We start from the raw sequence: 13,816 nt of genomic DNA, 5'->3' as shown, positions 1-13,816 counted from the left end.
AGAATACCCCACTGAAGCACTCAAACGATTATACGAATCTTGTGATTTCTTTGTAGAAGAATGATAAGGTTTACTTACTGGCCTCTTTCTCGAATCTCTAGCCTCAAAATTGGCTTTTCTATTTTCTTTTCCAAGTTTATCGGCTTTACAGGCTCTGTCAACCAAAACAACAAATTTTTTTAATTCCAAAATCCCGACTAGAAGCTTAATATCTTTATTCAACCCGTCTTCGAAATGCTTACACATAATCTCTTCAATGGAAACACATTCTTGAGCGTATTTACTGAGTCTCACAAATTCTCCTTCGTGTTCAGTCACTGACATATGACCCTGTTTCAACTCTAGAAATTCTTTACACTTTTGATCAATAAATCGTTGACTTATATATTTCTTTTTGAACTTGGTCTAAAAGAATTCCCATGTAAGCACCACATATATCAAAGTGTTCCACCATTGATATGTAGTATCTCTCAAAAGTGGCACAGTGCATTTAACACATTCAGCTGGCGTGCAAGATAGTTCATCAAATACCTGGATCATATTCTCAAGTCAAAACTCATGTCTCTCAAGATCATCATCAACTGTAGCTCTAAACTTTTCAGCCCCGTATTTTCAAATTTTATCAACAGGTGGCTTACTTAAACGTAAAGGTTCCAAACCTTGAGGAGCTAGGGAACCAGTTGGGGAATAGGTGGGGTGGAGGTTGCTAAGTAGTCGGATTAGTTTAGACAAACTCAGTGAACCATACGTTCATCATTTGGGATAAGGCTTCCTTAGCTTCTCTTCCTTGACTCCCAGATATAGGTCTCAATTCAGAATGCCCTGCTCTGTGAATGGAGGCTGGTGCATTACTTTCAACATCATCAGCCAATGCTCAATTGAGATCTATAGCTATATGAAAACATGATTTAGAACTGTTAGGAGATATCACACTATCACAGGTTATATATGGCATGTATAGCTAGACATATATATGCTACGTTAGTCCAAGAATCAACTAAACCGTAGTTTTAATACCAATAAATGTAACACCCCTAACCCATATCTATCACCGAAACAGGGTTACGGAGCATTACCAGACTTAACAATTAAACAATCATACATTTCTCATACATTTTTCATAACCAAATAAAAATCATTCACAATCAATCATAGTGTCCCTAATACGAGCCTTCAAGGCCTAAAACGTGCATTAGAAGTGGTTTGGGACTAAATCAAGAACTCAGGGAATTTTGGGAAAACATGGAAAATTTTCAAAGTATAGGGGACACACGCCCATATGGTCTGGCCATGTGTCTCACACGGCCAAAGACACTCCCGTGTCACAGGCCGTGCAGACATTCGAAATGGGATCACATGGCCATGTCCCAGCTTGTTTTCGACCCCGTGTAACTCTCTGACTTGGGTCACATAGCCAACCACACGCCCGTCTGACTAGCTCATGTACCCTTCGAAATGGCCTCACACGCCCGTTTGCCAAACCGTGTACTAGGCCGTGCCAAAATTGTAGGGTATATTGACTTATGCCACACAGCCAAGTCACACGCCCGTGTGCTGGGCCGTGTGGAGCATACTGATTTGATTTCTAAATAAGTACCAGGGGACACACGACCATGTCACCTAACTGTGTGTCACACACAGTTGAGACACACGCCCGTGTCTCTGCCAGTATGGACAAAAATAGGCTATTTACCAAGCCATCTTCTTCACCCAAATTTGCTTTCACCTACACATACCAAAAAACATATATCATACTATCCATAGGCATTCAAACTAGTCTCAACCAAGCACAATTCATGCCATTTCAATACCAACAACCATAAGGCACACAAATATCACAATTAGTCATTCAACTTCATACTAATTTCACATCTAAAAATCACCTAAATGGTCACTGTCAACTATGCACTGTTTTGCCTAAAACACAAGCATACCAAATCTCGTAATTCAACTATTTGGTACTCAAAATACCAATCCAAAACAAGCATTCACATAACAATTACCAAACTCATAAGGCCATTTGCACAAATATATACATACGCAAATATACTAAAATAAGCCAAATCACATGGCTATACACATAACCAAAACATAATTCATTTACAAGCCAAATCAATTGGCTAAATCCATTACCAACATATAGACCATATTAACCATAACACCTATACGTGCTATATAACCAAGTACACAAATTCAAAAGTACCAAAATGATAGCTAGATAGTGTGATGAGATCTTCGATGACTCCCAACCTGAGCAAGCCTCAAAATCATTATAGAACACGAAAAAGTAAATAGAGCAAGCTATAAAGCTTAGTAAGCTCATATAGTTAATAAGTACAACTTACCATTCATTTTTAAATTAAGTTATCTATCATTAAACATTACAATTCAACTTAATCACAAGGGTAATATATGTTCATCCATATAGTAGATTATGTAACCCATAAACTTTATAAATTCAATGCTTATACGGTTTACGTACACACCTGCACTAACACGTACCAATCTTTTACCCTTTCATATCTTCAATTTACCCGTTGAATCATTTGGAATAATATTAGATACTCGAGAATCTCGCATCCTAAGTTCCAATACAAGGCCGAAGCGATCTCAACCTCATATCTCATATAATGTTCAATCTCGAGCTATCTACGAGTCTGCTTGTGACAGCCATAATTTGACTCTAGTCGAGAAGTGGTTTTGGGACCACAAAATCGAGTCACAAGAATAATTAAATGTTATATTCTATGCCTATTATAAGTGAAAGTGTATGTGTGAAAATTTCATGATTTGATTTTGTCTTTTAAATGTGAAATTAATTAAAAATGACTTATGTGAAAACATTGAAATTGTGATAGGTTGAAGTGTAGTGGTCAAATATTACATGGCTTAAAATATGGGGATTTGCTTGTCAAATTCCCCATTTTTAAGTAAGTGGCCGACAATGGTGATGGTGGAATAGCCATATACGCCTTACATATTAATATTATAATAGTTAATGGGTGTGATTAATAAAAAAAAGAAGAAGAAGGCCATACATCCTTGCCTTGTTCTTGCCGAATGTTGGAGAAAGAATGAAGAAATATACTTTGAGGATTTCGGTAATGGAGCAAGCTCAAAATCGAAGGTAGAACAAAAGGGCTCTTTGATATTTGGCCTTGGTGATTTTAATTAGACGTATGTTTGAAGTGTTTTGAAAGAAATTACTTGTGTATTTTAGGATAGATTCTTAGTTCCTCCATAACCCATGTGCAAATTTTCATTTTGGTAGCTATGGGAGCAATCGGTCATGAGAGGATTTTTCATTTAGAAATGAAACTTTGATGTTTTGTTTTGAATTAATAAAAGTACTCTATTCGGTTGAAATTATAAAAGTATGTTAAGTTTTAAAAAAAAAAGTTTGAATTTGTCAATGTAAAAATTAAGTGTGCTTGTGTTATAGCCGAATATACTTTGAAAATTATAATGGAGAAATTCTTATGATATAAGCTTGTAAATTGAAGTTATAATTTGTGCTTTGTAGTTTTAAATGGTTAAAGACTATTCGGTTATAGCCTTTATTTTTCATGAAGAAATCAAGTTAAATGTATATGTGCCTATGTTATGGCCGAATGTACTAAGGGTGGATTAATATGGAGTTTAATGTTACTGATTCGGGTTTGATAGTTTTTGAAAAATAAAAATAAAATTTTGTGTATCTAATTTGAAATGGCCGAATGGATTATATAAAGTGATTTGAGATTTTGGATGCCTTGTTTTGTGGCATTCGGCTATGATAAAAAAAATGATTGTATCGGGGATTTTAGAGATGTGAATTGGTAGGTGATATGTATTTAAATTGTTTATTAAGGTGTTGGCTATATGGTTAAAAATGTGCACATGAAAGTACAATAGGTCAAATGAATTTTATGTTTCTATTTGTATGATTTAGTTGATGGTGTGATATATTAGCATACTTGGATATTGATGTTTGTGTGTCTCGTGTTAATATGATAATCGGCCATAAGCATGATTAAATGGTTCGATCATTGTTTGGCATAGGTGAAACCTATATGAATTTGTTACATTCGGTCATAAAATGGAATTAAATATGAAGGCTAAGTTTGATTAGTTAAGGCCAAATGGGTTATAGATTGAACATAAACGGATTTTATGCATATGAGTATGTATGTATTTGTGTGTGCGGCTGTAATAGCCCAAAATTAGGTCTAGTTGGAACAGAGGTTTCGGAACTACAAAATCCAAGATAGAAATAATTATTTTATGATTATTTTGAGGTCTATGATATGATTGCATGATTGTGTGAAAATTTCGTGAAGAAATTCTATGCATTAAGTGCTTAATTTGAAGTTAGGGACTAAATTGAATAAGTTGCAAAAGTTGCATTCTAGAAGTTTCTAGTATGAAATTGCTTTGAAATATTAATTAGGAGGTCTTAAATATAAATTTGACCAATATCTAAGTGATGGAAAAAAATTGGACATAGATGGAATTTTTGAAAGTTTAGTAAGGAAGGGCATTTTGGTCATTTGGTAATTAAAAGAAATAAAAAGGGAAAATAAAGCCAAATTTTACTCATCTTTTTCATGGAGGCTGAAATTAGCATGGGCGAAACAATGGCTATGGTTTTCAAGCTTTCCAAGCTCAATAGTAAGTCCGTTCTAACCCCGTTTTTCAAGTTCTTTACGTTTTTGGAATCCCGGTAATTTGATTAAGCTTATTCTAGCAATAATTTAAGATAGGGTTCATATTTGAAAAAATACTCATAGGTGAAATGTGTTTATTTTGGTGTTTTATGATAGAATATGAGGTTTTAAATTATGTTAGACAACTTGTGCTACTCAGTTTTGAGTGAAAATGAGTAAAAGGGCTTAATCGGTAAAAATACCTAATAGTCATAGTATATGTTAGAGTGAGAATTTGATGTTTCCATAGAAGGGAAAAGTGATCAGCATGTCATAAAACATAAGAATAAGTGATGAAGTTTAATTCCCGAGCCTAGGAGCAAAAGTGTAAATATGCAAAAGTTTAGGGGCAAAATTGTAATTTTTCCAAAGTTTGAGTTAATGACTGTTTTGAATAGTACATTAATTAAATAAGTAAAATATGATGTTTTAGATCCCATAAAATGAGATTTGAACCTAGAATGAGAGAAAAATCGAAAATTGGGAAAGTTGATAAAATGGCCGTTTTAGTATTGAGGTAAGTTCATATGTATAATAAGCATTAATTTATGCATGTTTCAATGTAAAATTGATATATTCATTATGATTTCTGAGGTGTTGAAAGTATGTAACTTGGTATGATAATAATACAGCAATAATGCTGAAATTTATATTTGAAAGTTAAATTTAGTGAATTAATTGAATTATATTAAATTAAATGATTATGGTGCCAAGTTTATGAATTTATTTAAAAATATGTCTATGGTACATGAAGTGCATTGAATTATCATATATAAATGTGATTTCTATGATTATGGATATTATGGGAAATTGTAAGTTCATATGATTTTTAATAAGGCAATATGTAATTTAATGTTATTGCCTTGATATTAAATGAGATGTAAGTTTATATGTAAGTAATACATCAATATTACTTGTATTATGATATTTTATAATAATATTGGAAATATGTTTGTGGATAATTACTTGATTGGTGAAATTGTTGGAAAAGAGAGAGAAATCCCGGTTGAACCTTCAGAAAGAATGGATGATACAGATAGTATGTAGCTAGGTCACATGTATGGTGTTGAGTGCACATCATGTGTACAAGAGAGCTACAAGACATTATGATGTAGCTAGGTTGCATGGGTGATACTATGTGTACACCATGTAGACAAGAGAGTTACGGGATATATGTAGCTAGGTCGCATGCGTGGCTCCAGGTGAAGGACACCATGTAGACAAGAGAGCTACGAGATAAATTGGCTAGGTCACACGGGTGGTACTGAGTGTTCACCATGTGTACAAGAGAGCCGAACTCTATGATGGGTGGAGCTATGTGCTGAAACCACCAAGTATCGAGGATTGATTGGAAGTGTTCAACGGGAGACTCTCTATGTATTGCTTTGTGAGTTTTGTGATGAATAAGTGCACGAACTTGGTTATGTGAATGATGTGTTCATTAAGTGACCAGGATGTGGTAGGGTTATAAACAAGTAAGTTATACATGAGGATGATTTTATGGTGACCTTGTGATCATGGGCCTATACTTGTGATGTATGAAATGTGGTGAAAATGATTTGTGATATGTATGTTAAAATGAGGTTAATACAAAGAAAGTCTAAAAGAGTGAATTAGCAATAAAACTGTTTTGGACAGTAGTAGTGACGTGATTTTGAAAAATCACCAAAAATAGTATAAATTTAATCAAATTAAAGCTTAATGAGTCTATTTTCATATAAAAGAAGAAGAGCAAGAAAATGAGTTCTATATTTTGAGATATTTATGTTTTTGTGAGACTGGTTCAGAATGATTACGTGATCCCCTGTTCTGACTTTGGAAAATCACAAAATTTTGGATAAAAATAATTAGAGGCTTAAACTTATATTTTTAAAATCCCTAATGAGTCTATTTTCAAGATAAATCAATAAGAACATTATCCGAGTTCTGTACTGTGAGATAATTAATTTTTAGTGAAGAGAGTTTAGAACTGTCAGAAAGTGAAACAAGGGAAATTTTAATGAATAAACTGTACTAATTGGCTAAACCAAAAATTATGAAAATTTTATGGTGGAAAAATATGTGAGTATAGTTTTAGAGGAAATTTGCAGATCTTAATTTGGAGCTCTGTAGCTCGAATTATAAATAAGTAAGTGACTATGACTCATGTGGATAGTTTGGTGTGAGCATTTATTAGTACATTGTGAAATCGTACTTACAAGAATGCTATATGCATTAAGGATGTGGAATGGAGAGGAGGAGGAGGAAAATAAATATATGTGGAATACATGGAAACTATGGTATATGAAATATTATTATAATGAAATAAATGATATGTATTTATAAGAAAATAGAAAGAGAATGATATGTATCATGACATGTATATATATATGACTAGTCTCAATGTAATGCTTGTTGGGTATGGAGTTGAATTGAATTGTTTCAGGAAAACATGTTATTTTGCGTATCTGAATTGTGTTATTTTATAAAGATATGATCTAGTTTTAAATATGAATGCTTGATGATTAAGCTGTAGATATTTTGTAAGATGATAATCTTGGTATAAATGTACAAGTGGTACTATAATAAACAAGGTAAAATGAGTATGAGAGACACATGTATGAATTGAGAATATTTAATCATTAAATGAATACCATGTTATATGCTTTTGATTTTGTATAAGTGTGTAAGAGATTAAGGTTGACCAAAGCTTGGAAAATAGCCTAGGTATATTCCACACAGGCAGAGACACGACCATGTGTCTTAGCCGTGTAAGGAACACGACTTTGGGACACGGGCGTGTGGAGCCTTAAAGCATGAAATTTCCAACATTTTCGTAAGTTCTCGGTTTAGTCCCGAATCCTTTCTAAAGTATGTTTTGGGCTTCGTAGACACAAAATAAGGGACTAGGTGTAAGTGAATGAACATTTTGAAATATGAATGGAATTTTATGGCCCGTATTTTAATTTAATATTTGTATGTTTGTCCAGTAACGCCCCGTCCCTTATCTCGGCGTCGGGTACGGGGCATTACAGTGGCATTGATGATAAATGGCAATTGGTAATGTGGTAAATGTTTAATAAGTTGACATTCGGAGTTAGCTATATGTCTTGGAGCTATAGTGTAATTTGAAAAATAAATAAAAGTATATGATATTAAAGCATGCATTATATATATGCATGTGTATACGCGGTTGTGCATAAATATGAGTAAATAATTAAATTGTGATAGTCATATATAGGTATATATATATGCCTTATGTATGTACCTTGTGCTTATAGAGACATTCGGGAATATGGTTAAATTCATGTATAAGGAAGCATGATAAGTTATGTAAATCTTTGCTTGTGTATGCGAATTAGATATAGATTAAATAAGCATGAAATCGAGTCATGGCATATTTTATAAAATATAATACATATTGAAGTTATATATGATTGTTAAATGCGACTATTAAGAAATAAAGTTCAGTAAGTAATTAAACAAATCTATTTGTTTTAATTAAGCTCAAGAGCAAAAAGGATCAAAATCAGATAAGGGAAAAGAGAAAGTAATAGAGTAGCCTTTCCGCAATCGTTCAAATATATCCAAGGTAAGTTTTGAGTAGTCACCTTTAGTATATAATTGATGATGCCTTGATATTTGTATATTAGATGAATTGTGACCTTTTGGTTCTACTTGAATTAAGTTGTGTGATAAATATTTATGTATATGACTTATAGTCGAATGGTCACTATGGGTTAAGCTTGAATGGTGAAATGGATATGTGATATTTATGTATGACTTTTGAACCGAAATGTAAATGATGGTGTTCATATGGAGCTTATATCCGAATGTAGCAAATGACTACTAATGTGATATGTTGAATGAGATGTGTTAATATATGATTAATTATGCATGATATTTGATGTGTATCCGGGCTTAAAGACCTGCAGGCTATATGCTGGAATTGTATCCGGGCTTAAAGACCCGCAGGCTTCGTGCTGGAATTGTATCCGGACTTAAGGTCCGTAGGCTTCGTGCTGGAATTGTATCCGGGCTTAAAGACCCGCAGGCTTCGTGCTGGAATTGTATCCGGACTTAAGGTCCGTAGGCTTCGTGCTGGAATTGTATCCGGGCTTAAAGACCCGCAGGCTTCGTGCTGGAATTGTATCTAGACTTAAGATCCGCAGGCTTCGTACTGGTACTATATCCGGACTTAAGGTCTGCAGGCTTCGTACTGGTACTATATCCGAGCTTAAAGTCTCGTAGGCTTTGTGTTGGTGATTGAATTCGGGGTTTAAACCTAGCAGGCTTAACGCCGATGATTCGAATAAGATTATGAATTTTAATATTTGAGGTAAACTACTACTGATTATGTATGTTACATTATCAGGGCGAGGTACATATTATGTACTCGTATGCGATTTTGATTTTGATTGAATTATAAGTGTATAAAGTGATGCATATGTGAATAAGTGTTACAACTATAAATGTGATCGTGATACATTCGGTAAATCTGTGAAGTTATGTGGAAGTATATGATTGTTATATGTGATTATGATCATGGAAAATTAAATATGGATATGATATTGTATTTTGTTCATTTTGATTGAATTAAAGTTGATAGTGAAGCATTTTAAATGCCTACGTTATATAAGTTCAATCTTGAATGACATGATATACATGTTTAAATAATATGATATCAAAGAATGTGTGAAAGAGTAGATTGTAATAAATCTGCTTGGGATAGCAGCCATAATATGATTTTTGGAAAATCACCATAAAGAGTGGGAGTTGAGTTAGAGGCTGAATAAATTATGTAATGAAAGCCTAATGAGTCTAGTTTCTTATAAAAGAAACTATGTAAGCAAAAGATTTGCCGATAATGAGATATTTGAAGTGGCGTGGGACAGAGTAAAAATGACTTCGAGGTCCCCTGTTCTATTTTTAGAAAATCATTGTAAATTGTAAAATGATGGTTATAAATTAAAATTTATATTCTTAGACTCCTTAATGAGTCTAGTTTCAAATGAAAAAACAAGAACATGTTTTGAATTTTGTACAATGAGAAATCTGATTCAAAGTGAAGAATGGTCAGAATAGTAAAATAGTGAAACAGGAAAAACTTTAAGAAAAACCTGGTATTGATTGACCAAACCATAAATTCTGAAACTTTTATAGATGGAAGATATATGAGTCTATTTTCAAGAAAAATTAACGGTACTTGATTTGGAGTTTCGTAACTCCAGTTATAAATAATTTACTGACTGCTGCTCAGGAAGTCAGCTTGTCGTGAACTTGAGTATATGTTGTAAACATTGATAAAACATGTAAATGAGCTGCTAATTGTTTTCTTAAGAACTTACTAAGCATAAAGCTTACCCCCCTTCTTTCTCATGTTCTCTAGGGTTGCCAGGTTTGCTCGGGTTGGAGTTCACCGGAGATATTATCACACTGTCGAGCTAACGCTATTGGTGTAGTGATTTCGAGTACTTTGAGTCTATGGCATGTATAAGTGTGTAAATATTAGAGTTTGTGATATGGCTTTAACCATATGTGTTGGCCTATTTTGATTATGGGGCTGTAAACCCATTTTAATTATGCATGTATGTGCTATGGTATTACGTGATGAGTTTATAATGATTAAAGTATGAATTTTCCAAGTTTTCTTAAATTCCCCGTTTAGTCCCGAACCACCCCAGATATATGTTTTGGGTCTCGTAAGCCCATATATGGGACAGATTGCATGTGGAAAGAAAAGTTTTAAATTGATTGAAATTTTACGGCACGATTTTTGTGTGATTGATTGAGTTTAAGTTGGGTAACACCTCGGACCCTGTTCCGGCGAGGGATATGGGCGACGGGTGTTACACTGCTCACACAAGCTGACAGTCAAGACGTAACTACACGGTGTTACTCACACAAGCTGATGAGAATCCGCAACACATGCCGAAAAACTCAGCCACTAATACAATGTACGGACCAACACCCAAACATAATAACCCCTAATGACATGTTATTTTTACCTTATCTATCTTAAGGTTCACCTGGGATTTCACATTACCGAATCTTCGTCGAAAATTTCCATAAGGTCATATTTATCAACAATACAATTTTAAAGCATTTAAAACACAATTTTAATAATGCTTATTAGCATACGAACTTACCTCGGATTTATACGAAGAGAAATGAGCTATCAATCCACTATTTTGTTTTTCCCCCGATCTAATTCAAAACTTTGCTTTTCTTGATCTATATATAATCAAATTTAACTTATTTAATTATCATTCTATTCAATTTAACCCAAAAATCATATTATGGAAAAATTCCACTTTTTCCCCTTAAATTTTGAATTCTTTACAATTTAGTCCCTAGCTCATAAAGATGCAAATTCATGCAATTCAACTTATACCCAAGCTAGCCGAATTTTACCTATTCTCATAGTAGCCCATTTGTTTATTATTTCACACATTTACCCAACAATTTACCACATTTCTCTATTTAATCCCTAATTGACAATTGTATCCAAAATCACTTAACAAATGTTGTTTATCTAACAACAGCCAATCATTTTCTAGCATCAAACATCAAAATACACACATATTCATCAATGGTAAAACTCTAAACCTTTAATAGTTTTGCAAATTTGTCCCTAGGCTAGCTATATTAAGCTACAACGACTCCAAAAACATAGAAATCATTAAAAATGGGCCAAAAACCATACCTAAATGGACAATGGAAGCTTGTCGAATGAAGAACCCTAAAATGGCTTCTTCTCTTGTTAATTTTCAGTGGTAATAAAAGTTAAAGAAGATGATACATTTGTTTTATGTTATTTTACTTTAACTTATTTATTAATTTACTTTATTAATCTTTGTTATAAAACATTAAAATTCACTTAATTATACACATAAATGTCGACTTAGATTTCAAATGGCCTAATTACCACATAAGGACCTCTACTTTAAGGATCCATTGCTATTTGACACCTTTATCTAATGGAACTCAACTATTAGACTTTACGCGATTTAGTCCTTTTTATCAAATTGAGCATTCAAACGATAAAATTTCTTAATGAAATTTTCATTCATACTGTAGACCTCAAAATAATAATAAATAAATAACTGTTCTGATTTGAAAAAAAACGGACAGTTGCACAAATAGACAGAATCATGCATAAGGGCCAATCAACAAAATTTCACAAAAAATTATGTAGGTATCGATACTAATAATCAGGTATCAATATTTTCCTATAGTGGTATAGATACCACTTGGAAAAATGACACTGGTTGAGCATTTTGTTTCTCAGTTATAAACCCATTTGTCGAAAATTATTGGTACCTTCGAACCCAGTATCGATATTTCTTCCCCGAGTATTAATACACGAGAAAGGGTATCGATAACAAATCTCTATTTTGTTTCCTGTACATTTTAGTTCACAGAGGTATCAATTTTTAAGGCCCAATACCGATACCTCTATACTGGAGCTAAAATTACGGCATAGGAATGCAATTAACTCATCTTGAATAGTTCCTAAACCATATGCATCAAGTACTAAGTTTAATAATCATTCATATGGATTATTCGATAGCATAAAACACCAAAACCAAGTCCGAACAATTGTCATCAAGCTGACATCAATGACTAAGTAATCTAACATTTTAATAACATGAAGTTCACAAAAGCAAGCTCAAATGTCCAAAAATCCACAACTTAGGTTCTACCACATTGCCAATTTCCCCAAAACAAATAGGAATAAATAAGCACCTACGAAGAATGTTCAAACTTCCTTGGATCACTCCCTTGGAAACCACACCGCCCACACCGTGACGTCACTAATCTTAAAATGTTGAAATGAGGGAATGAGCTTTTGCAAGCACAGTGAATGAATAGAATAACCACAGCATAAACATGTCATCATGCAACACAACCAATCATTCATTGACCAATAGCACATTCTTAAGTCTAGCATCATCTAATATTAAAACATGCATAGTCTAGGAGTCTTTTCGTAGCACATATACAAAATCATTCAAGCATAGAACATATTCCACATAATTATTTAACATAAGATAAGATGAGATATGATGGCACTTGGATTATGAAACATGTAGTGAGCTCTATCATCACTCATTGGATACATGGATCTCCTTACGCCACATAAACTCGTAGAGTCAAACATGTCCCCAAAGTGAAGTGTATAGCTAAAACTCTCTTTATTTCCCCTCACATGTCCCCTAGAATGGAGCTTTAGCTCATATTCCTTTATCCCTCCAAACATGTCCCAGGGCTTCAAAACCAAAAATCTCTATACATATAAATGAGTACTCACAATCCTATGGCATGCCAACAATATCTAATAGTTTCAAGAGATCACAAGGCCGAAATATCTGAGAAACAACACATATTACTTACCGAGTATCTGTGCACAATCACTGCATTATTGCATCTTTTGCAAAACACTAGCATATTCATATAACATATATATTGTAGATTTATTGCACTTTACACAATAAGCATCATATCCATATCTCACATATCATGCATATTATTCAACCACATAATCACAAGACAAGTATAGTTCAAGAAAACTTACACTTAAATTTACAGTAGGGGTTTAGGCTACGTCTAAATTCTCGATTATCACACGACTCGTGTTTACGAGTATATATTCCATACACTCACCACTTTGTGCTTTTGTCGAAAATCGAAAACTCAACTAATGTTTTTCTAGCTCATACCAAGCTCTAACGAGTCCGAAGCTTAACACATATATTCACACAATAATCACAGCCAAACATCAACCACATATTCATTCAAACTAACTAAAACACAAGCTTTAAGCTAAGTCCCTATGTAACTTAAACTATTAACATACCAAAATTTTTAAACTAATATCTCAATCTATACTCAACCTTTTTGCTTAAAATCAGTTCCGTTCATCTAATTATTCACCTACACCTGATTCACAGCCTTCAAACTAGACAAACCTACTCAATTTATGGATCGACATTTTTCAACATCTTTTAGGTAATTTACATAAAATTCATTAAAACATGAGAAATCATTAACGAAACTTTAGTATAAGTTTGAAAACCTTCTAATCATGCTAAAACGAGTTGAAAAACTCTTTGAAACCAAGTTTTTATGCAAAATCCTGAAATTCACCA

The sequence above is a fragment of the Gossypium hirsutum genome, chromosome A12, assembly GCF_007990345.1.
Source record: "Gossypium hirsutum isolate 1008001.06 chromosome A12, Gossypium_hirsutum_v2.1, whole genome shotgun sequence".
NCBI classification, from domain to species: domain Eukaryota; kingdom Viridiplantae; phylum Streptophyta; class Magnoliopsida; order Malvales; family Malvaceae; genus Gossypium; species Gossypium hirsutum.
Note: the sequence above shows the minus strand (reverse complement) of the source record.